The sequence below is a fragment of the Triturus cristatus genome, chromosome 1_1 (assembly GCF_964204655.1).
Source record: "Triturus cristatus chromosome 1_1, aTriCri1.1, whole genome shotgun sequence".
NCBI classification, from domain to species: Eukaryota; Metazoa; Chordata; class Amphibia; order Caudata; family Salamandridae; genus Triturus; species Triturus cristatus.
Genome location: NC_140579.1, coordinates 177461822 through 177487420, shown reverse-complemented (window position 1 = coordinate 177487420; position 25599 = coordinate 177461822).

The following is a 25599-nucleotide window of genomic DNA, read 5'->3' as shown; positions in this document are numbered from 1 at the left end:
GTTGTATTATTAATATTACATCCACTGAAATGAATATGACATGAGTTAAAAGGAATATAACACATATTAAAATGAATATAATATATGTTGAAATGAATATAAACTTTATTGAAATGAATTTGACATGTTTTAAAATGAATATAAGTAAAGTTAAAATAAACATGACATTTATCAAAATGAATACGGCTTGCATTGAAAGTAATATGATACGCATTGACACAATCATAATATGTGTTGAAATGGTTATAATTCATGTTAAAATTAATCTAAGATGTGTTAATATGAATGAAACATCAATTGAAAGGAATATGACACATGCTAAGATGAATATGACACGCATTGAAATGAATATGAGCCCCTTTGAAATTAATTCAGCATGCCTTAAAATGAATATGACCCATGCTGAAATTATAATGAAACTTGCAAAATGAATATGGTATGCTTTAAAATGAATATGATACACATCAAAATTAATATTGCCTCTATTGAAATGAATATGACCTATGTTGAAATGGATATGACACATGTTAAAATTATTATGGCAGATACTCCGGAGCTCTGCATCATCAATGAGACCTCCAGGAGTTTACTGAGGGGCCCCGTTGGACAAAGCCACCGTCATTGATATGGGAAGCCGTTCATGTCAAAATTACAGATCCCCATATAAGACATCTTCTGAAATGCATGGGGTGCTGCAAAATGTATTTGAAACACACCAGAATGAATGTAACATGTGTTAAAACAAATATGAAACATGGCCGAATGAATATACTATCTAGTAGACAATTGAAATAACGCACACTCGGAACTGGATAAAATATATACTGAGATGTATAGTAACTATGTTGAAAGGAATATGGTGTTGCTGAAAAGAATACAACAAAAACTGTAGTGAATATAATCCTTATTGAAATGATATAGACTGGTGTTGAAATTAATATGACCACATTGGAACGAATATGGCAAACATTACATTAAATCTGACACTCTTTAAAATGACTGTGCAACTCATTAAATGAATGTCAGACATACATCAATGAATACAAGCCATGTTCAAATGAATGACGCATGTCCAAATGAATATAAGATAAGTTGAAATAAATATGACTGTTGTCAAAATGAATATGATTAACACTGAACTGAATATGAAACATGTTAATTTGAATATGATTGCAGTTGAAATTAATTTGATGTACATTAAAATGAATATGGCCCACACTTAAATTAATATGAGATGCTTTGTACTGAATCAACATCCATTGGAATGAATATGATAAATATTAAATTGAATGCAACACTTTTTCAAATGACTGTGACACACATGAACTGAATGCCAGACAATCATCAATGAATACAAGCCATGGTCTAATGAATATGGCACATGTTCAAACAAATATAAGATAAGTTTAAATAAATGTGACTAGTGTCAAAATGAATATGACTAACACTGTACTAAATATGACATAAGTTCATATGAAGATGATTACAGTTGAAATTGATTTGGCATGCCTTAAAAGGAATATGGCCCACTCTTTAAATGAATATGAGAAGCTTTGAATTATATACAACATCCATTGAAATGAATATTGCACATCTTGAAATAAGTTTGACACATTAAACATACATGACATATGTTGACACAAGTAACATGTTAATTGAATTTGAAATTACACACTTTCAAAGGAATATGACAACTGTCATAATAAGTCTTGATCTGTTGAAATAAAGATTACTCATGTCATAATGGATAAGACAGGCATAGTAATGAATATAACAATTGTTAAAATTAATTTGCCCTATGTTAAATGAATGTGATACATAATTGAATGAGTATGGAATGCACTGAAAGTAATCTACCTAGTGTTAAAATGATAATGAGCTACAATGAACTGAATCTGATATATGTTGATATGAATGTGACCACAGTTTAAATGAATTTGTTATGTCTTATAATGAATATGGTCAACATTTAAGTGAGTACGAGAAGCTTTGAACTGAATGTGCATCCATTGTAATGAATATGGCATGTTTTGAACTAAATCTGAAACATCATTTTGCTGCAAGACAAACACTTGTTTAAAATGATAAAGTGGGCATGAGGAATTGCTAATTTTTACATGCTCAACCTCTTTTGTTTGCTGAATGTATTGCTGTTTTAGACTCTGAACACTATTTGATTTGATTTGAGCATTTATAGAGAGCACAACTACCCGGAGGCGTCTAGGCGCTAATACCCCGAAGTACAGCACGACTGCCACTGTGACTAGGTGTGTGAGAGTTAGTTGACGAAAGAGCCATGTTTTTAGTGCTTTTCTAAAGGCCAGAGGTGTAGGGCTGTGTTTTATCTTGTCTGGGAGCATGTTCCAGGTTTTAGCAGTCACAACCAGGAAACTTCTTCCACCCCAGCAAGCTCTCTTGATCCTGGGTGTTTGTAGCGGTTTATGGTGGCAAGACCGTAGATTTCTAGGAGGTAAGTACCAGTTCAGTCGCCTCTTCAGATAGTGAGGACCAGACCCATGGAGTGCTTTAAACATTAGGCATTGGGATTTTAAAGTAGTCCTCTTGGCCACTGGGAGCCAGTGCAAAGTTCTCAACTTGTGCGAGACTGGCTGAAAGTTTGGTTTATCCAGCAGCAGTCTAGCCGCCGCATTCTGAAGACGGTGCAGCTTTTGAAGGTGCTGCGTTTGGATCCCTACGTACAGCGCATTTCTGTAGTCCAGTCTGGACAAGGATAGTGCAGTCACCAGGGTTTTTAAGGATTCCGGGGAAATGAAGGGGTGAATTTTCATAATCATCTTTAAGATGAAAAAGATTGAAGAGGTGAGGGAGCTGATCTGGTTTTTAAAGGACAATTTCTAATCAAAATAAAGCCTAGATTTTTTGTCTTTTGCACCGGGACAGGAAGGTCACCCAGACAGGACGGCCACCATCTGGGTGTCCAAATTGAGGTGTCCGAGCCAAACAGGAGAACCTCTATTTTTCCCCCATTCAATTTCAGATAGTTCTGACTCATCCACTGATGGACCTGAGTCATGCAGCGGTTGAAACGATCTGCTGTCTCTTCAATGTTGCTGGAAATTGATATGACTAGCTGTGTATCATCAGCATATGAGACCACTGAGAAGCCAAACTTCCTGATGATTTTAGCCAGAGGGGAAACATATAGATTGAACAGCGTAGGGCTTAAAGCCGAGCCCTGTGGTACCCAACAGAGGAGTGTGAAATGTTCTGAGGAGAAGGTTCCAGCCTCTACCGATTGAGCCCTATCCGAAAGGAAAGAGGATAACATTTTGCGGGCCGTGCCTCTGATTCCTATCTCTGAAAGCCTGTTGACTAAGATGGCATGGCTCACCGTGGCACTGCTGTCAGCTCACAGTTTATGTGCTATGAACCCTAAAACCTTTAGTAATTGACTAATCATTGATTGGCATGGTAAGGACATTGTGTATGATGTAGAAACTGCACCCAAGGCATGGAAATGGAAAAGTCACATGAGATCTGCAGCACTTATTGAACACTCCACTCAGTACGACAAGGAAACATGACATCAGGGCTACCATTGTAGCCTGACTGCTGCAGTGAAAAGCTTGCCGAGCGAACGGTTAAACGAACCCTTTTTAATAGGTAAAAACCTCCCTTTTAAATATTAGTAAGTCAGCCCTATGCAGGCGTTGAAGCCAACAAGCTTGGGTGGATGGTATTTAAAAGTGTCACATTGAAAATAAACATGACAACGTCCCTAAAGCAATACATCCCTAAAAGCTATTTTTGGTTTGCCATTTCTTGCATTTCTCTATATAAAACCAGAGTGATTTTGAATTTTTATTAAATAGAAATAATAAATAGAAAGTTACCATTAATCTCCCTGAGCTGTCACAAGGCTAAATAGCATTCACTTTTGCCAACTCCCAGCCTGTTCTCAAGCCTGGTAATAGGTGTGCAAAATGTGTGAACTGCATCCCAGAAGCAAGCAATAGGCTGACCTGAATGGGCAGAGATGACCCCTCGGAAATCCACAGAATATTCACGGGGGAGGCTGTGGGCATCCTGTTGACACTGTAATGTCCAATCCTGCTTAACAGGTCTGTTGAGCCACATCTAACACTTGACAGAGAGGGAACAAGATGCCAAGACAATTCTTGTGTATCTAATGCCTTTTACTGAAAGACCGTGCTTTGTTGTGACCTATCAGGCCTCATTCTCTGGGTTTGTTATGGGTCCAAAGAGTGCTTCAAACTGCATTTTAGTGTTAGATGTGGGACGCACTAAGAATACCATGGTACACTCCCCACTCACAGCCTCAGAGCCCACGTTTTGTGTGGCCAAAGACCTGCGACATAGTGGATTTGTCCTGCCACATTGCATTTTTGGCCTTTTTAGAGTAACGCAAACAGGAACTACGGCAAAAATAGATTTGTCACGACCTGGGATCCTTTACTCCATTGGTCATAGGGGAACTAGGCGTGGCATAGGGTGTCCTCCCCACTGGACTGGACTTTGCTGTTCCCTCTGCCAGTCAACCTGAGGGGCAGATTTATCATTATTTCATGCAGAGCAGTGCAGCAAGCCACCTTGCTGGGTGAAAGAGAAAGGGCCGGATTGCACCATATTTAACATAATATGGCACATTCCTGTTCTTGCTTGCACTGGTGCATAATGTGCTGCCAAGCTTGAACGCAGGCATCCTTGCGCCATGATGCATGGTTGCCTGCTTTGAAGACAGGATTGTTTTGTGCAGGAATAGGCACCTTCCTGCACAAAACAATCCTCTGAGGCATTTCCTCTTTCTATGTAGGAACAAAAGAGGAGAAATAAAGATATTTCTCCTTGGTACGCCTGACCTGGTAACGCATATCATTTTGCTCCATTCCCAGGTCTACCAGTAATGGTAAATCTGGGTATGTGCCAATATCCTTGGGTGGATGCATGGGAAAAACCCACGCTCCAGCCATGAACCACCTCCCTGGGGCAAAGTAATGCAACACGGCAATTTGTACTGCATTTTTGGTAGTCTAGATTTATCAAGCCACTCAATGTGACCTTGCATGGTTTGATAATTCTGAATTAGTAGTTGTGTCGCCATTGCAACCCATTGATAAATCTGCCCCTTAGAGTCTAAAACTACTTCAGATGGGGTCCTGTGGCCCTTATAAGTGTCCTCCTGTAGTAGTTCAGGCACCACAAGAAGTTTGGGAACTTTGCTCCAAAGCTTCAAAGGGACCGACGGCAAAAAGTATTTGATTGGCAGTTCCACAGTGTGAGATTGGAATGCCTCAGAAAACGAAATACTTTGGACTTGGAAATTATTTCAAACTTCCCTACTTCCAGTCCTGAGCAGGGTCAATCCACTTGGTGTATCCAGCTTGGTGAGGCGGCCCTGATTTTAAAATGTATAACACTCTTTTATCTGATGAAATGCCCCTCATTTTTGATGCAGTGCCCTCCTGTGAAGGCCTCTGGTTGTCAATAGTTGGCTAGTCTCTTGCTCTCTGTGGGTCTACTGTTATGTACTTCAGATAAGAGAGGGACAGAAAAGACTTCTTTAGTAATCATAGTTCTGAATCTTTTCTTTTTGTATATAGACATCAACACAGTTACATATTTCTTCCAATGCCCTGCATTACTTATGCAGTGAGTATGTAGCTAGCTAGGGGAAGTGTAACTCTTGTACGGTCATAAGGGCATGGTTTGCGCTGATACTGGCATCGTAAATGGGGCCAGGCTTTTCTTCCACAGATGATTAAGCTAAAAGAGAGCAAAAGAGAGCAAAGGACAAGGGAAGATGTCCTTTTCTACTACTTCAATGAGAACAGAAACAGAAATGAGACCAAATTCCTCCCACATTTTCACATATAGAAAGAAGAAAATGCCTCTTTGAATTTTTTTTTTTGTAGGATCCTGCACATAAACCTTCCTGCACGTTACACAGGCCCCCTTCTAGCATAATGCAAGGGTGCCTGCATTGTTGCTAAGCTGTAACAACTGTGCAAGCACTTAAGAGCTGAAGAGTGCCATATAGTTTAAATACGGCCCTTCTCAGCTCTCTCCCATTCACAAAACACAGCATAGAAACTTGCCTTGCTGCACTGTTTTATAAACTGTTAGTAAATCTGCCCCTAGACCTGAGCCCGCTGATCTTGTGGCACAGTTGTGTCTTCCCCTTTTTAACCATGGATTGTGGGGTGTGATGCTGACTGGAAGGTGCCTCCTACTACCTGGATCCATGTCGTGTCCTATGACCTCTTTGTTTTCAATCTACTTGCAAGGGCACACAGCCCACAGCTTTGCTAAAGGCAATTCAGTTAATAGGCTTTGCAGACAATTTTGAGGGGAGCCTATGGGAGTATCCTGTTCCTTCATCCTCCGGCATTCAATTGAATATGTTGTTTCTTTGTGCCAGCTTCCCTGGTGTTGTGGTTAGTATTCTGTATGCTTGGGCTACTTCTTCCATTCAGTCCTCTGCCCTACAGAGCCTTGACCACTTTGACTTGTCCGTTTCCCCGCATTCTTGTACACTTGCATGTACCAGTTCTCCTTGGATCCCATTCCTACCTGGATCCGTTCCCCGCATTTCGTCCTCTACCTTCCCATGTGTACCCCATCCTGGTATTGTTGCTTCAACCCATCCCAACAGGTTATGAACTCTAGTAGACTTCTCTTCCTGGCCTCCAGTTAATATTGTGTAATTTCTTTCTTTCACTCTCCTGCACACACTGGGTGTATCCCATGCAGTCTGCTTTTTCCTTTCCTTCTCTATTCTTTGCGTGTGCTATTTTCTCCCTATATCCTTTCATGCTTTGTCCTTACTTTGCTGTGTTTTTGTGACTGGACTCCTAGACACTCTCATGCTTCCTACCTTCCTTTTTCACGATAATGTAATTTTCATCACCTGGTCCCAATGAGACCTGACCTCCATACCTATCTCTCCCCTGCCACACCCCTCTACTTGTGCAATTGCTTACCTGGCCACTCTAACCATTGCAGACTGTTCCTTACCAGAATAACAATTTACTTACCTTTGGTAACGCCTTCTCTGGTAGAGACTCTATCTAGCCGCAGATTCCTTTCCTTTCAATATTCCCCAGGCATCAGACTAGATCCAGAAGTTTTCAAGCAGTACCCCTGTGTACTCGTGGCGTCGTTCAGCTTTGTGTCAGTGGTGTCTGCACCGGCAATGAGATGCACGGTGCCTATATAAATGCCACATGGAGCACTGATGTCAGTTCCTTTCGCAACTTTCTACACTAGGAATGCAGGTCAAAAATGAAGACTGACAACTGGACTGAAATGCTAAGGCCCTTATAAGGGTGACCCTCACACTGTAATCACTTGTGCAAGCGGTGAGGATGGGATGCCCAGTAAGGAATCTGCGGCTACATAGAGTCTCTACCAGATAAGGCGTTGCCAAAGGTAAGCAACTTGTTCATCTGATAGAGACATCTAGCCACAGATTCCTTATCTTAGAATAGAAAACCCAAGCAATGCCTCCAGGGAGGTGGGTACGCAAAGCTGATTTAAACCAGGATGTCCTACAGGACCAAACGGACAAAGTGTCTGTTACAATGGACCTGACTGTCCAGGCAGTAATGCTTGGTTAACATGTGCAGAGATGCCCATGTTGCTGTCTGACAGATATTCAGGACAGGGACTCCGTGGGCTAACGCAGTGATCGCCACCTTGGCTCTGGCGGAATGAGTACGTAGGCCCTCAGGGGGTTGCTACTTGGCCAATGCATAGCAGATATTTATGCAAAGCACTATCCTTCTTGAGATGGTCCATTTCAGTACAGCCTTCCCTTTCTTAGCCTCTAGGCACTCCACGAAGAGTCGATCGTCTGCCTGGAACTCTTTTGTGCGATCAAGGTAGAGCTACTACTCTCTCTTTGGGTCCAGACGGTGGAGTCTCTCCTCATTTGAAGTGAGAGATGGAAAAAAAAAGTTAGGCAGTGTGATATTCTGGCCTTCAACGAAAGGAATCAAAACCTTCAGGAAGAAGGAGTCATGTGTCCAGAGTACCAGATTGTCCGGATCGAAGATGTTCTTGGGAGGGTGTACAGAGAGTGTCTGCAATTTGCTGACCCTTCTGGCCAATTTGTAATAGGCATTAGAAAAGCAGTCTTCATAGTTAATAAATAAAGAAAATGTTAGACCTGGCATCCTTGACATGGTTTTCCCCTGTCTTTTTGCTTCTGCCGCCTGTATTTTTGCTGTGTGCTGGATTTCGTTTTTTCTGGTCTAGATGCTTTGGGCACTTTGCCACTGCTGATCAGTGCCAAAGTGCAAGTGCTCCCTATGTAAATTGTGCATATGGATTGTTGTTTGCCTGATTGGCTTGTTTGACTTGCTACTAAGTCCCTAGTACAGTGCACTGTGTGTACCCAGGGCCTGTAAGTCAATTGCTGCTAGTGGACCTGCAGCACTGATTGTGTCACCCACACAAGCAGCCTTTCAAAAGTTGTCTCAGACCTGCCACTGCAGTGTCTGCGTGCAGTCTCTACTGCCTTGTTGACCAGGCAAGTGCACCCATTTGCCAGGCCCTAACCTTCACTTCTAGTACATGTGAGTCGCCACTAAGGTAGGCCCATGTTACCCCTATGGGCAGGATGCAGTGTAGGTGAAAGGTAAGACATGGACTAATATGTGTGATATGTCCTGATAGTGAAAAGCAGTGACTTTCGTCTTTCACAATTGAAAGGCTATCTGTCCCAGAGGATAGAATTGTAGTTTATTTATAATATCTTGTAAGTATAACTTTCCATTGGGACAAGCTAGAAAGGTGGAGTTTGGAATCTCTGAACTCAGAATATAAAAATGCATCTTTTGGTAAAAATTATTTTTGTATTGTGTGTTTGAAAATACCACTTTCAGAAAGTGGGTATTTTCTTGCTTAGCCATCCTGTGTGCCTCTGCTGGTTTGTGGATTGACTGTCTGGTTTTGGAGTGACAGAGGCTGGGGATGAACATTCTTTTCAGACAGCCACTGGGGGGTTGAGGTGTGTCCTGCCTTTCCTGAATGAGTCAGGGCTGGGGTGAATAGACCTGGGTTGCATTTAGAGTAGTGGGAGGAGATTTCACTGCACCTGAATAGGTCTGGTCTGCCTTGGACAATGCTGTCGCCACCTCCTGCCGGGAAGCTGGGCCAGAGAGGACAGAACTCATTTTGACTGAGCACAGAGTCCCTCTGCCACAAGAGAACAAAGAGAAATGGAGCATAAATATTGGGGCCCAGACCCCAGGACTATAGATTACTTATGGACTCAAAAGGAGCATCTGCCAAGGAGAAAAACTGGGAAAGCTGAAGGAGAAGTACTGCCCCTTTGATGTGTGCTGTCTGGGGTTGGCCTGCATTGGCTGTTTCTGCCAAGGAGAGGACAAGGACTTTGCTGTATGCTGTGTATCTGTTTGAAAAAGATCTCGAAGCGCTTGAAGTGGAGCCTGCCTCCGGTTTTGAAGTCTCAGGGACACAAAGACTTCACCACCAGCTCCCCTGAACTTCCTTGTTTGGAGTTCTGACCTGCCAAGAGGTGCCTGTTCCTGCGTTGGGCCTCTGGGGGTTCTTCTGGATGCTTGGAGCTGGGAAAAGAGAAGCAACTACGGAAGCGTGAAGCATCCATTTCTGACTCAACACCATAGTGCAGGAAGAATTTCCACGCATCGCCATCGTGCTGCTGAAGAAACCGACACAGCGCCTGCCCGCGGCTAGAGAAATTGCAGCACGCAGAGTCCCGTGTACCGATCCCTGAAGTCCAAGATCACAGCACCGACTCCGATGCAGGCCCTGCTGTGTGACTGCAAGAACCAACGCATCGTTGGACCGCGGCTGAAGAGATCAATGCTACACGGTTGCCGCCCTATCGAGAACCAAAGCATCGCACCGGAGAGCCAAGTGTACAGCAACGCCTGGGCCGCATTGTAAGGAACCGACGCATCACCTCCCCTGGAGAAAGGAACCAGCGCATCACCTTCCCTGTGCATAAGAAACCGACGCATCACCTTCCCTGCGGCTATTTTTGCTTATGATTTTGAAACATACTAGATACTATGTGTTGAAAGTGTTGCATCTATAGTGTGCTATAGACAGAACTGTTTTTACCTATTAAAAGTAAAATCTTGATCACTGTATTTTTAATTTTTGTCATTTTGGTCTTGTTTAGTTTAGATAAAGATTACTTATTTTTCTAAACTGGTGCCGTGTTCATTTGAAGTGTCTTCATTGTATTACTGTATGTGTGCACAAATGCTTTACACATTGCCTCTGTGATAAGCCTGCCATGCTCGTGCCAAGTTACCAAGGGGGTGAGCAGGGATTGTCTAAGGGTGAAACTCCCTTACCCTGACTAGAAGCTAGGGTTCCTACTTGGACAAAGGTACCTACCTCTGCTAACTAGAGACCCCATTTCTAACAGAAAGAAATTGTGTAGTGGCTCACATGATGTGCACATTAGGTCCTTTTGTGGCATCATGAAAGGCCTGGGAGGAAATATATGTTGCAAACCTTTGAGTGACCTAACCACAACAGGTGACTTGAACAAAGAAGGTTGGTCTGGCAACCACAAAAAGACTGAAATGGAGGTAGCTGTGTTGCGAGCAAGGCCCTGCTGGGCCAAGGATAGACCAAACAGAAGAACCTGAGAAAGGGGTGCAGATAGTGGATTGATGTTCCTATATGAACACCATGCCACAAATGTATCCCACTGGCTGGCGTATACCGACTTGGTGGAGGGATGCCTGACTGCTAGAATAACATCACAGTCTTTATGAGTACGTTTGAAAGCTGTCAACTGTCACCGCTCAATTTCCACTCATAAAGGTGAAGGGTGTGCAGGTTTGAGTGCATGACCCTCCCCTGTTGTTGCAACAGAAGATCCTCTTGATTAGGCAACCTGATCGGGGGACTGATGCTCACGCTAAACAGCTCAGAATACCAGACTTTCCATGCCCAATTCGAAAACACAAGAATGATTTGGACCCAGCCATTCCTGATCTTCTTGAGAACTCTGGACAGAAGTGGTACTGATAAAAAGACATACAGGAGGCCGGAGCTCCACTCAAGGCTAAAAGCGTCTCCAGCGCACAAAATTGCAGACATTGCAAGTTCTTGGCGGTGGCAAACAGATGTAGCTAAGGATCTCCCCACTATTGAAAGAGACCTTGCACAACCTCTGGATGGAGATGCCATTATTGATCCACTAGGCATCGTCGACTGAGTTTGTCCACCCTGACCTACAGGAAGCCCGCTAAGTGTTGAGCCACCAGGGAAACACCCTGGTGTTCCAGCCATGTCCAGAGATGTAGAGCCTCTTGACAAAGGGTCCACAACCCTACTCCACCCTGTTTGTTGCAGTACCAGATGGCAATTGTATTGTCAATGAACACAGTTACCAGTCTTCTCTTGTTAGAAGGAAGAAAGACTTTCAATGCCAAGCGGATTATCCGAAGCCCAAACATACTGATGTGAAGACCAGAGTCCTCTTATCTCCATCACTCCTAGATGGCTGTCCCAGCCAAGTAATGCAACATCTGTCACAGTGGTCAGCTCTGGTTGAGGAAGGTAGAGAGATCTGCCCCTGACCCAACCGTGGTTCATCACACATCACTGCACATCTTCCACAATTCCCTCCGAGAAGTGAGCCATGTTGGAGAGATTCACCTGATGCTGTGCCCACTGGAACTTCAGGTCACACTGCGGAGTCTGCATCTGTCAATGGGCATGTGTTACAAGCAGGATACTGGATGCCATGAGGTCCAACAGCCTCAGTGTCATTCATAACGAAATCCAGGATAGAGGCTGAAGCATTTGTATCAAAGCCTGAATATCCTGGACTCACCAAAACTGCACTTTGTCCAAAACAGCTCAGATGAAAGGGAGTGCATTATAGGTAGTCAGGTGTGACTTTGGCACATTGATAGTGAACACCAGCAAGTGCAGGAGGTTCAACATAGTCTTGAGGTGGGAGACAACTGCCTATTGTGAGCCTGCCTTTCACAGCTAATCTCAAGGTAAGGGAAAACTGGTATCCCTGACCTCCCTAGATGTGCTGCAACCACCGTCATCACTTTGGATAACACTCAATGGGTGCTGGTAAAGCTGAAGGGGTGCACTGCAAACTAAAAAGTGCTCTTGGCCCACCGTGAATGGCAGGTAACATCTGTGGACAGGCAAGACGGGGACGTGGAAATATGTGTCCTGCAAGTCAAACGCTACCATCCAGTCTCCAGGGTGCAGGGCACACAGGACTTGAGGGAGCATGAGCATTTTGAATTTCTCTTTTATCAGAAATAAATTGTGAAGGCACAGGTCTACAAAAGTACGGAGACCTCTGTCCTTTTTGGGCACCAGAAAGTAGCGATATAGAAACTGTGACCTACTTCTGATGCCTCTTGATTGCTCCCTTGGCCAAGAGAGTCAACACTTCCAGATGGAACAAGGAGAGGTGGTCCTCCATCAGCTGTTTGTAAGAGGGTGACATGGGTGTAGGTGTTGATATAAAGGGGATGGAGTAACTCCTTTTTACAATCTGTAAAACACAATGGTTGGATGTTTCCAAACTCCGGTGGTGCGGGTGATGGCCTATCCTGCTCCCCACTGGATTCCTTAGGGCAAACTAAAGGGGTTTGGAGGCTGCAGCTGCTGGGGGCGGTGTACTTTGGCTACCTCTCCCACATGGTCTGTGGGACCCATGTCCAAGGCTACGAAAAGGCTGGGAAGGTATGAATGCGGTTAAAAACCCCTTCTGTGTTTTTTTTTTAAAGCTTTATTTAGTTTTGAAAAACAAAACATTACAAAGACATCGGCTGTGTGCTCAGTAAATAACCATTGAAAAGACACACTACGACATTCTCGCCCCATACATAAGTAACAGCTCATAAGCAAGACATCAGATCGTAGACCCCCAGCCATCAACCCAACGCTCCCATCCGCCCAAACTCAAAAATGAGAATCTCACTCCAAGGGCCCATCATTCAGCCACCACGGGCACCCCCATGTTCAACCCACTCACCCCAGCTGGGCCACGCTCATAGGGAACCGCTTCTCAAGAGTGACAATAAGTAGGACCCTAACATCATATCCATGTCACAATCACCCCATAAACATAACTCTAGAGCCATACAGACTACCCCACTCCCGTAGGCACTATACCGGAACTGGAGTGTGGTGGGGAATCGTTCTGTAGAGTAGCGATATATGTCTTATACGGGCCCCAGATATCCTTGGGTCGCGAAACTGTGGGGAGGAGGCTGGAATAGATCTCGCTATTTGTGCTGCAGAAAGCCATGGAAGTGAGCCACATCCCAGCTGTGGGGGCCGTCTTATCTCCCCAGCGCTTCGCGACCTCCCGTTTGGCGAGTAGTAGGCCTAGAGAGGCAAGCCTTCGAACTTTCTTAGGGAAATTGACCGTGTAGCCCAACAAGGCAACCTCAGGTGTGGGGACCAACGTAAGCCCCAACATAGCGCCCAGGATCTCGTGTACCTGCGTCCAGTATGATTGCAGTCTGGGGCATGTCCATGACATGTGTGCAAAATCAGCGTGTGGTGCAGAGCATTTCCAGCATGTGTGAGGCCGCAAGGGATCGATGGAATGGAGTCTATCAGGGGTCATGTAGCAGCGGCGAAGGAATTTGTAATGGAGGAGCTTGTGTTGACTATTGAGTGATATCGTGTTTGTGACTTTGCAACAAACGGTCCATTGTTCGTCCGTAATAGGCCTACCCAAGTCCGTCTCCCAAGCCGCCCGCAATCGGTCATCCGCACATGGAACCAGAGCTGCGCATGACTTATAAAGGGTAGAGAACATATGCGCTCCTGTATCTTTATCAATGAGGAGGGTGAGGGGTTCAAAGGGCTCCGGCTCGAGGGGGAATCCGCCATTTCCGACCGCGCCGCGCAATAAAGCCGGCGTAGGATAAACTTGTCCATGAAAGTGGCCTCGCTGAATCGCGCCTCCTCCGACAACGAGAATATGTGTCCTCCCGGGTATAAATCTCCGATCTTAGTAAGGTTAAACTTAGTTAAAGTACGCTGCACCAGTAGCTCTCCCGTGCCTGGCAACAGTCCTGGGTTAGGAAGTGGGAGAGAAGAGGAATACAGGAGAGGCCGGGCTAAATAGCGAGAAAGGCGACTCCAGGCCCAGCTGGTGGTGGACACCGTTTGAAGGTCCACTGGGCTCCGGGGAACCCCCTTAGGTAACACCTCCGATAAGCGACCCGGAAGAACGAAATCCGCCTCCGGTCGAAGAAACGGGATCCGTGCGTCGGGATGGTACCAGGCGTAGGCGTGCGCACACTGAGCGACCAGGTAGTATAAATACATATCCGGTACGCCGAAGCCGCCTCTGTCATGTGGGAGCGTAAGCGTCCTCCAGCGGTTCCGGGGGTGCTTCCCGCCCCAAACCAGTCTAATCAAGTGGGACCGCAGGGTGGAGAAAAATGCCCGAGTGAGAGGAACAGGGATATTATTAAAAAGATACAAAAATTTGGGGAGAACGATCATTTTTATGATGGCAATTCTGGCCGACATGGAGAGCGGGAGCCGCAGCCATCCCTCCACCCGTGTCTCCAGCCCGGCAATCGCACGGCCATAATTAAGGCGGATAATTTCGTTCATGCTCAGATGTATCTGTATGCCCAGGTAACGTACCGAGTCGGAGCACCACTCCAACGGGAACTCACACTGCCATGGGGAGGTGCCGCTAGTCAACGGGAAAATGATGGACTTGTGCCAGTTGATGCCCAATCCCGAATGGGCACCGAAGCGAAGGATCTCCCGTATCAGGGGAGCTAGGTTGACCTGAGGCTCCCTGACATACAGTATAGTGTCGTCCGTGTAGAGGGAAGCTAATAAGGGACCCGTCCGAAACTGGAGACCCCTGTGGAGATGCCGCTCCTGGAAATGCCGGATTAAGGGGTCCATGGCCAGAATGAACAGTAGCGGTGAAAGCGGACAGCCCTGCCGCGTACCTCGCGTTAAAGAGAAAGAGCGGGACAGCGTACCATTGATACGCAGACGGGCCGTGGGGCCGCTGTACAAGAGCCGCGTGGTGGCGAGGAAGTTCTCCGGCATGCCCATGCGTTGCATGACCGAAAGAAAGAAAGGCCATTCTAGGGAGTCGAAGGCCTTCTCCGTGTCTAGGAGGATCGCCGCGGCAGGCGTGGCCGGATTAATTCTGTGGAGAACCGTGAACAGCGTCCGCAGATTCAAAGACGTAGAGCGCCGCGGGACGAAGCCCGATTGTGCAGGTGATATAATGAATTCCATCAATTGGGAAAGTCTGTTGGCCACTATTTTGGCCAGGATCTTGTAATCGATGTTCAAGAGGGAGAGAGGCCTATAAGACCCACACAACGTTGGGTCCTTGTTCGGTTTTGGGAGCAGAACTATTACCGCTTCTCTAAGGGTCGACGGAAGAGATCCACGCTCCAGCGCCTCCGCATATACTTCGATAAGCTGTGGCGCCAGTAGATCAGCAAAGGCCTTGTAAAAATCCCCTGAGAAGCCATCGATGCCTGGGGCGGAGGAGCCACGAAGCACCTTAATCCCTCTGATATATGCCTTAAACCCCTCCCAAAGCACGGCCCATGAGTCCACCGATCCGGTGTTAATCATAAAATAGTCCTCGATCGCTTCTGAAATCTCGTGGACAAATAGGTCGTCCAGGAGCGCCCTCCCAGGGAATCGCCACTGCCGCTCAAAACCCTCGGCCCGCGGAACATCCAAGCACAATGACACCGGGGAGTGATCCGAGTAGGTTTTGGGGAAGGTCTGCAGCCCACGGAACTAGGGGGACAGGCCCGGTGACAGGAGCCAGTAGTCAATCCTGGACCAAGTATTATGTTGCCCCGAGAAGTGTGTGTAGTCAGTGTTGTGCGGGTTGCGCCTGCGCCAGATGTCAGTCAGGGAGAACTGGTGGCATAGGTCAAGTAGTGCGCGCCGCGCCCTAGGCTTAGCGTGAGCGGCCCCCGAGGTACTGTCCAGACTCACATCCATCAACAAGTTAAAATCGCCACCCAGTATGAGGCCGGCCGGTTCAAGAGTTGCAAGCTGGGAAGCAAGCGCATGAAAAAATTCTGGGGAATCAGTGTTAGGAACATACACACATACCAAAATGATCGCGTGACCCATCAACACCCCCCGCACTATGCTGTAGCGTCCCTCCCTATCCCCCATGAACGCCCGGCAGTGAAACGGGACTCTCTTGTGAATCAGCACCGCGGTGCCTCTGGCGTAATTGCTGAAATTGGAGAAGTATCTATGAGCGCCCCACGAGGCCGCGAAACGTGAGTCAACAGAGGCGTGCAAATGCGTCTCTTGGATAAAGGCAATGTCAACCCTGTGTCGATTTAAATAATGTAGTATCTGTTTACATTTGCGCTGATTGTTCAGACCCCTGACATTCCAAGACATTAGTGATAGGCCCAGGGGGGACTCATTCACGCCCATTTGAGCCATCGGCGCCATGCAACTAACAATGGGGGCAAGAAAGCATCCGTGTCTCTGTGGAGCTGCTCAATTAACGCACTACCAGCCATGTCAATAAAATCAAAGTAACCAACCCCATCCCCCCTCCCTCCACCCAGCCATACCACGCAAATGTGAGGCAATCCCCAACCTGTGGAAAAAAAACATAGCTCTAAAGAACAATTCCAAGTATAAGCAAGTAGAAAAAAACAGAGCATCGGAACTAAGAGTGTTCCCAGCGGTATCAACCAGGAGGGGATGACAACGACCCGCCACCCACCCAGCACTGTTAAATCGTTATACAGCAAAGTGGTCCAAAGTCCCCTGTAGCAAACATTTCAAAAAAGACAAATCTAGGACACGGGCACCGACTCATCCGACCCCTGAGCCAGAAAACAGATCTTGGCTAATCGCCGATCCACTACGCGGAGGAGAGCGACCATCCTCATCTCCCCCCGACGGGCCCCTGCGTGGCTTGTATGTCCGGCAGAACTCCTGCACCTCAATAGGATTGTCAAAGAGTCGAAAACGGCCCTCAATCTCAACCCGCAATCGGGCCGGGTAGAGCATGCCATATTTGAGTCCCAGGTTCCGGAGTGCCGCCTTTGCCCCCATGTATTTACGTCTGGCCTCCTGGACCGCGGCGGTAAAATCTGGGTAGAATGAGAGTCTCGAGCCCTGCCAAGTGATCTCACCCTTCTCTCTAGCCAGCCGCAGGGCCGTGTCGCGGTCTCGGAAGTTCATAATACGGGCAATCAGCGGGCGAGGAGGGAGCCCCGGTTGGGGTCGCGGTCCCAGGGAGCGATGCGCCCTCTCGACCACAAAGCCCGGTGTGAAGGAGTCCCTCCCAAAAATGTCCGACAGTAGCTTTCCCACAAAAACGTCCAGCCTGCCAGTAGCCGTGGATTCCGGAACCCCAGTGATTCGCACGTTGTTGCGCCGACTGCGCGATTCCAAGTCTCATTCTTGATGGCCACCTCCTTTAATATGCGTTACATTCTATCCATGCGCTTGGTTTCTTGCCCTGCTCTATCCTCTATGGCCGATATCCGGGCCTCAGCCTCCACCAAGCGCTTGTCATGGGCCTGGATCTTGGCCCCCATCATTTCTAGCGTTCTGTCCAGGGCATCAAAGCGACCATCGAGGGCCCTAAACCCAGCACGCATCTCCTGAAGCCAGTCTGGGGATGGGGCACAGGTCGCTGGGTCACTGGACGGGCCCCCGGAGGGGGCCGGCATGTCTGGGCGACGTTCCGCCGGTTGTTCAGGTAGCTTTTCAAAGGGCAACGTTTTCTGCTTGGGGTCCTTACGACCCATGCCCCCACACGGCTGGTCCGCAACCAGCTTGTCGCAGTTCTAAGGTGGTCACAAGACAGTGAAGATACTGCACAGGAGGACTGTTCAATCAGCAACTGATCGGGCCAGTGCCACGGGCGATGTAGTGTCCCACGTGGAATCCAGCCGGTCCCGGCCCCGTTGGATAGCAGTCCAGGGCACCGCAACGCGATGTATAGCAGTAGGGCGAGGCCTCCACCCTCAGAACCAGGGAGCGCCCTCGCGGGAGCATAGGACCCGAACCAATCAGCGGGGCAGGCCGGTGGGGCAGCAGCCGACGTGGCCAGAAGGCGCAGGGAGGGGGAGAAGGAGAGCCGGTCGCACTGGCCGCAGAACACAGGAACCACCGAGCGAGGGCCCGAGGAAAGGGGCAGAGGCAGCCCGGGCGCTCGGCCCGGCGCGGAGTCCACCCCGCCCACCCCCGCCGCCAACCAGCCGACCCGCCACCCCCCCCAGGCCCCCCGACCGTATTTGCCCGGGGCCCCCGGGAGGAGACCACGAGGAAGGCCGCGACCGCAGCACCGAGCAAAGCCCCAGTGCCCGGCCAGGCCCTGGCCAGCAGCACCCCGGCGCTCAATACCCCCACCCCAGCTCCCCCCCGGGTACCTGCTACGCAGCCGGCCGCCACCTCCGCACTCCCGTCCTCGGCCACCGATTCAGACCGCCATCTTGGGCCTCAGGCCCGGGAGCCCTCGTCGTCCGTCGGTCGTCCTCGGTGAAGTCGGGGCCAGATTTTTAACCAGGAGCGCCCCGGGGCATGCGGTGGTCACCGACCACAGTGCAAGGCTGGCAGAAGAGGATATCCTCTTCCAGGAAATATCCTTTTGCCCCGCAGTTTCAACAAAGACCCGCTTATACAACACAGTCACAACCCCGACTGTGATGTTACAGCATGTTACTTTAACCCACAAAGTGTTAAAATGACTTGCTGTAGGGGACGCGTTGTTGGACTGGTGTTGGATTTTTAAGTCAAACACCTTCCCTACTGATGCCTAAACTGGAGTTGGAATAGTAATTTATACTATTACAAAGTCCAGCGCCACCTAAATCAAGTCGTCGTAATGACTTGCGTGGTAAAGTAAAGTGTGGTAACGTCACAGTCGGGTAGTGACTGCTTGTAAAGGCATGTGTGGTAAATGCATGTGGGGTTCCTTCATACAACCCGTCTTCCCAAAGGTATCCAACCTCTTGTATCCCCAATCCGGTGGAGTGGTATGGAACACATCAGGATTATCTCCAGAGTTGGAGGCCTGGGCCACGAGTTTCTCCAGGGTGGAGTGCTGGGTAAGGAAACTGGGGTCCCCAGGAGCGGAACAACAGTGACAGGCAATTGTATTATGCACAGCAGGACCTGTACAGGGCTTAGATCAGGCCCCGAGTAGGACATCAGTAAGGGCTTCATTAAAAGAAGGGTTCAGATGGGGTGAGTCATGACTGAAGCACCTCTGTCAAGACATTCGTCTTGGCTGCCATTGAAGGTCCAAAACCTCAGCCACCCTACACACCACCATAGCAAATGAGGCAAGCAGGAAACACACTTGTCCGCTAGCTGACCATGAACAGGGGTGGGAAGTTTTATTTTATTTTGTTTAAGTAGCAAATTCTGTTTTACACTTTTAGAACTCCTTTTGGGCTGCTAGGCCTTGAATATGGGATGTCCACTACCTCTGATGCTAAGCTGTTTACGCTGATGCTCATTGTGACTATGAAGGGAAGGTAGCTGGTGCATATTTTTACGGTGCATTTTCTACTTGGGGACGTTGGGAAAAGGGGTGGGGTTCTGGCTTTTTCTATTTAATTCTTCCAGTTTTTTCTCTATTTTGACTTGTGTTGGGTAGGCCAAATATAAGGGGATTGTGGTTTCGACTTTAAATTTACTGGGTGCCAGACAACCAGGTCCTCAGGGCCAGAGCTCTTTCCCTTAAACTGTACCACAACTGGCACAGCTTCAGACCACTTTATAAGTCCCTGGTAAAGGGTACGTCTGGTACCAAGGACATAGAAACTGAAGAGGGACCACTGGGGCTGCAGCACCAATTGTGCCACCCTAGGGTCCACTGACCGAGGCTATGAAAACTACCACTGCAGGCTGCATGCCTTGATGCAAGCAAAACTAGAAGAGTCAACATGGCACACACCTCTGTGTGCCATACTTACAAACACTGCATGTGATATAGGTAAGCCATCCCCACACCAGACCTTACCAGCTCTAATGCAGGGTACACTATACCTCAGGTGTAGACATAGCTGCAGGAGCAGATATGCCCCTACAATATCGAAGTTGTTTCTTGGAAACTGTAAGTGCACAGGAAAGCCATATCGAGCACATGGGCAGGACACTCATTATTACGAGTTTACTAGCTCCATGATGGCTTCACTGTACCCACAGATGTTTGGTACAAAACATCAGGTGCCCCCTGAAAACCTACAGACTACTTGTGTGGTTACTGACCATTCCCAGCCAGCCGCCACCACTAGATGTGTACCTTACCTCATGGGGTGAGAGCCTGGACTCTGGGGCCGGGAACAAAGTCTCCTCCGGGCAGAGGTGTTTCAAACCTCCCCGGGCAGGAACAGTATGTAGGATGCCAACTCTCCTGTCATGACTTCACTCTTGGTGGGAGAACAGGTGGGAAAACTAGAAAGAATAGGAGGTGTGCTCACCTTCAGCTAACACCTCCCCTAAGGTGTAGCAGGCGAGGTGAAACACTTTTTCAGTCCCCTCTATCTTGGTTTTGAGGGAAATCGTCATTGTGGGGGTATGCCCATTCCCCAGTGGGAGGGATCATATAGAGGGTGTAGTCAACCTAAGGTAGATGGCCCAATGGCCATTACCTGGCACTACATTTAATGCCCCTAAATTTAGTATTCAAGAAGCATCCCAAAGCCCTGAACTTCAGATTTGATGGATGTAAGAAGAGAAAGGCAAAGAAGAGCTGTTGACCTCAAGAACAGAGAATCTGCTGTGAACATTTGGGCGCAAAACCTTATCCGCCACTGCCAAACTTGACAATCAGTAAAGACTGTCTCATCCTGCCGCTGAGAGACCTCTACACACCCCAAAAGGTCTTCCAGCCACTCTGACTCAACCTCACTCAGACACAATCATTCTTGCTCACTCTAACTCATTCAATATCACTCTCTCACACTGACTCACTGTCCCAGTCATTCTGACTCACTAAGACTCACTCAGACTTGACTCACTCAGTCTCACAAACAGTATCATTCAGTTACACTCCCTGTCTGTCTCCCTCACTCATTCCTTCTCACTTTTCTTATCGCTCACAGTCCTCACTTCTGACTCACTCCTTCATTGACACTCTCTTTTACTCACACAAACATGCTCACATATACACACTCTCGCGAACACACACTCTCACATATACTACACAATATTTAAAAGCATTTTTTACTTACCTTGCTGTCTATGCAGGTCCTGTTTGCTGCTGAACCTTTCAGCTTCGAAAAATTCGAAACTGAAACCTCAAACCTGCGCAGTCGCAGATTCGATTTTTCAGTCTCTGCTCATTCACCCCACCCTTTCCCAAATCTATGACAAGCTCGGAAAGGGTGGGGTGACTTGCAGATTGATGTGTGGCCTCGGGCACTGCAGGGCTTCAGCCTACAATGCTCATGTCTAACTTTATCTGTGAAGCTCTACCATTTCACAGATTGGGAGGCACGTAGGAATGCCAGGGGCCTTAGGCCAGAGCAGGGGGGTTCAACAGCCGCAGATAATCTCTGATGGCTGGTGCAGGCTCCTTTATACGTCTGCACGAGACATCAGACATTGTCGCTGTTAGAAGGTGGTTCTGCCCATCTGATCCGCCCAGATTGTTCGCTTTTTGAACACCTAATTTTTGAGCTTTTACTGCGGGAGACCCTCATAAGCTGTGACTCACCCCCAGTGAACACATGATGGAAGAGACTGCCTGTGGATTTTACCGGTGTCCCCCTTGTGAGAGAAGGCCGCTGCGCTGCAGCCGGAGTAAGGGGCACCGGTCTAGTTACATATAGACATGTGTGAACATGCGTGTGCACATGTGTAGGTGCTGCACGGGGGAGATTCCTGTCCTGCGCAGCCCAGGAGCAAGTACAAATAGAATGGTGTGGCAGGAATGATGCAGAGTTGGGTTGGGACATGGAATAGGCTTTATAATGTGGGAAGACACTTGGAAGGGAAACTCAGTGTGCTTTACTGTTTTCACTGTAGTAACACTCCATTACTCTCCTATGAAGATGGGGACCACATGGGGTAGTTTCACTTCCCTAGGGCCTAGAAATTCCAGACAAGCCCCAAAGTACACTGTAAGATGTGTGAAAAGAAGTATTCTGCTGAGTCCAAAGCCATCTCTGTACTGCTATTGAGTCATCCAGAAATGTCATATTCCTCTGACTCAGCTCATAATCAGAGCCTGGCTGGATTTGACCCTGCCAGGCTGGATTAATGACCTTCCTCCCCAAGCTGTAGCATCAGAGGCCTAGCCCTTCACTGGAAGCATTCCTAAGGGCAAAGGCCTCCTCTCCAGGAGGAAGAGATTGGGGTGGAGTTGCAGGTTATCTATCAGCAGCTGTCACCCAGTGCCAGGCACCAGGGCTGCTCCGGGCCCCAGCCATGAAGGCAGCAAGTGTGGAAGGAGGCTTTTCGGAGACCATGTGGCATGAGACCACTGGACGATGCCATTTTTAAGTATCCCAGAGGCCTGTGCAGGAAGGAGGGAGCAGGGACCGAGAGGTGATGTGTCGCTTCTTTTAAAAGGTCTTGCACAGGAAGAGGAGCTCTCTCTGGGGTGTAGTCTTGCTGAGCAAGACTGGTGCTGGAGTCTGGCGCTGGAAGGAGGAACCTCCTGACTGTCCCAGGACTATGGACTGCACCTTTGAGGGAGTCCAGGGCCAGTGAGGAGAATTCTGGGCCTCTGCGTAAGGAGAAGAGAGGCCCAGAAGGAGAGCCAGGTGAAAGGCTGACACAGGGAGCCAGTGAAGACAGCTCCCTGCCAAGCCCACCCTCCTGGGGGCCAGGAGGGTGGTGAAGAGTGCTCAAAGTGGCTAGGGCTGGCCACCACAAGCACGAAGAGGCCAGAATGGTGGAAAACGGTCCCCTGGAAATATGTCCCCCAGAAAGTAGGCGACCTTTGGCCTCTGAGCTGACCGACGACGGAGCACGTGGGGCTCCACCGCAGGTCTTAGATGTACCCCCCTGTGGTGGGTCAGGTCCCGGAGGCTGCCTCCAGAAGAAGAGAAAGTCGGGTGAAGGTGCCCAGGAGGGAGCCAGGAGCCTACCCTGCCCCCGGCAAAGAGGATGGGGAGCACCGACGCCCTCCCCCTGAAGGTGCCCAGGGGGTGCCAGGAGCCTACCCTGACCCCCGAAGAAGCGCACGATGGGGCGCGCCATCTCGCTCCACGTGAAGTGATTCCCAGGGGCCCAGGACCCCCAACTCCAGGCCCAACCAAAGGTAAAGTCGGGAAGCGCCGTCGCGCTCCCCGTGAAGACCTCTTAGGGGCTCGGAACCCCCAACTTCGGGCCTCAGTGATGCCGGAAGGAGGGGGAGTGCTGCTGCACTCCCCCATGGTAGGAGGAAGGCGGGGGAGTGCAGTTGCACTCCCCCAAGGTCCTACCGAACAAGCAGCAGCCTCCGTGTCAGCCCACAAGAGCAGGCTGACCAGATGGACGCACTGGCTCCCACGTCTGCACACAAGGGTGCGGGCCGGACGAGAGCCGACAGGAGCAGCCAGGGTGGGCTCCCCGAGCTGCAATCACCTCACCTGTGAAGAAAGGGGCCCAGGTGGGACCAGGCCCGCAACGAGGTTCAGAAGTGGGGTGAGGCTGCCAACAATGGCAGCGCGGCTCTCCCCGAGCAGCGGGGGAGCCGCTGCTCTGTTATTCACTATGCATGAGGAAAATGCCCTGCAGGGCCCAGGAAGGCCTGCAGAGAAAACCGGCTTGTTGGTGGCCCCAGGAAGATGGGGTCATCGCAAAATGCATGCATAAATGCAGGGGGAGCTGCAGGAGTAACGCAGACTCCCCCAGCACATAAATGGAACATCCCCACCCTCAGTCACTGGGGGACTCAAAGGAGACTACCTCTCAAGGGTTCATCTGTGTTTTAAAACCCACCTCATGCTGGAACTTTTGTTCTACAACCAGGAGCTGACGCTTGGGGTTGCACTGAAGTGTGCAGAGTCAAACATAGATTGTTTCTGAGGTGATCCCCCCTAGATGTGGGAAGGTGTACTTGCACATGTGGTGCATTCGCGAATAGCATTTCTTTTGGGGACTGGAAGTCACATGTGTAATGTTAAGACATACACAAAGTGGGTTAGATTGCTAGACATTCCTGCTAGGGTGCCTAGTTGTACATGCTTAATCCTATGATTATGACTGTGATGCCTTTTAGTGGCTTTAATTTCATTGCATTTTCAAGGTTACCAGATATGATAACTACTGTCATTCTAAGTGATGCCTACACATGTATTCTTGCTACTGCATTAAGTGATGAACAGCCCAGATTGTTAGCCACTATGATTCAGGGGTGTATACTATATGGTCAGTATGAGATGCTCAGTCAGCGTTTTGTGTCACTATGGCAGATGTTCCCATTAAATATGCTTGTTGAGATAATGGGGTAGATTGCCACTGGTTGGTGCAAGTGGGCAGGGCCCTCACTCTAGGTTTTGGTCAACCTACTGCATTTGAGTGGTGATACTAGACCCCACCCCCCCCTGCAGGAGGGGTGGAGATGTTATGCAATGTCACGAAGTTATGTATATTTGTAAATTGTTGCATGGTATTGGGTAGTGTGTGTGTTTAATATGCGCACTCTTCCTTTTATAAAGCATAGTACAGACTGGACAATCAATTATTGAGTGTTAGTTCTGCGTACTGGTAAATGGAGATTACTACCCCACGCCACCTCACTTGAGTAAGCCTTACACTGCTCTGCAACGCTGCCCTCTGAGAGTCAGGCGCTACAATGGGCTGTTTGGTTCCCAGTGAAGGACAAATGTAGACATGTTATTTGCGTAGGCCTCACAGATACTGCCTCATTTTCCAACAGTCTCTAACAGAGCTGCCTTAAAGCTGCTGCTAGACAGCGTTTTCTTTTTATAACAAAGTGAATAAAAGATTATTATTCACTCTTGGTATAACAATGGGGGTATAGCCCTGGAGCCCTAAAGGGACCTCCCACTAGGTGATATAGTTAATAGAGCGATACCAAAGGGGATGATGGACGGAGCGCTTGAGCAAATCAAACACTCACCCCCAGTCAACTGATCTGGGTTTAATCCATCATCATTCTTTAGCTCACTCCACCACCTCAGTTCAAACATGGCCATATGCAAATCAGTCTGACCCTGTGCCTCATGGGAACAGTCCAGCCCGAAATGCCAAGTCATGGCTTCCCTGGACAAGAAACGAGCATCCTGGGACCGGTTTCTGGCTAATCAGCCGTCATCAGCCAGGCTAGCTTGAATCCAGTGGCAAAGTGGGCAAGGGACCCACGTGTGGGCATACCCTGCCCACTTAGGAGGAACAAAGCGATACCAAAGGGGATGATGGGCGGAGCGCTTGAGCAAATCAAACACTCACCTCCAGTCAACTGATCTTAATAGAGAGCACTGTGGAAAGTAGTGTACACTCATCAAGTGTCCTCCAGTGATATCTTTCTTCAGGAGCAACGTAGTAGAAACAATGCCTCCACTGGCGATGGTAAGAGGATGGAAGGCCTGTGACACCCCAGTGGTGCCAGGCAGCAGTCTGAGAGCTACTCATACACCCAGTGTGCCTCCTAAGAATAAACACCTGATGCTT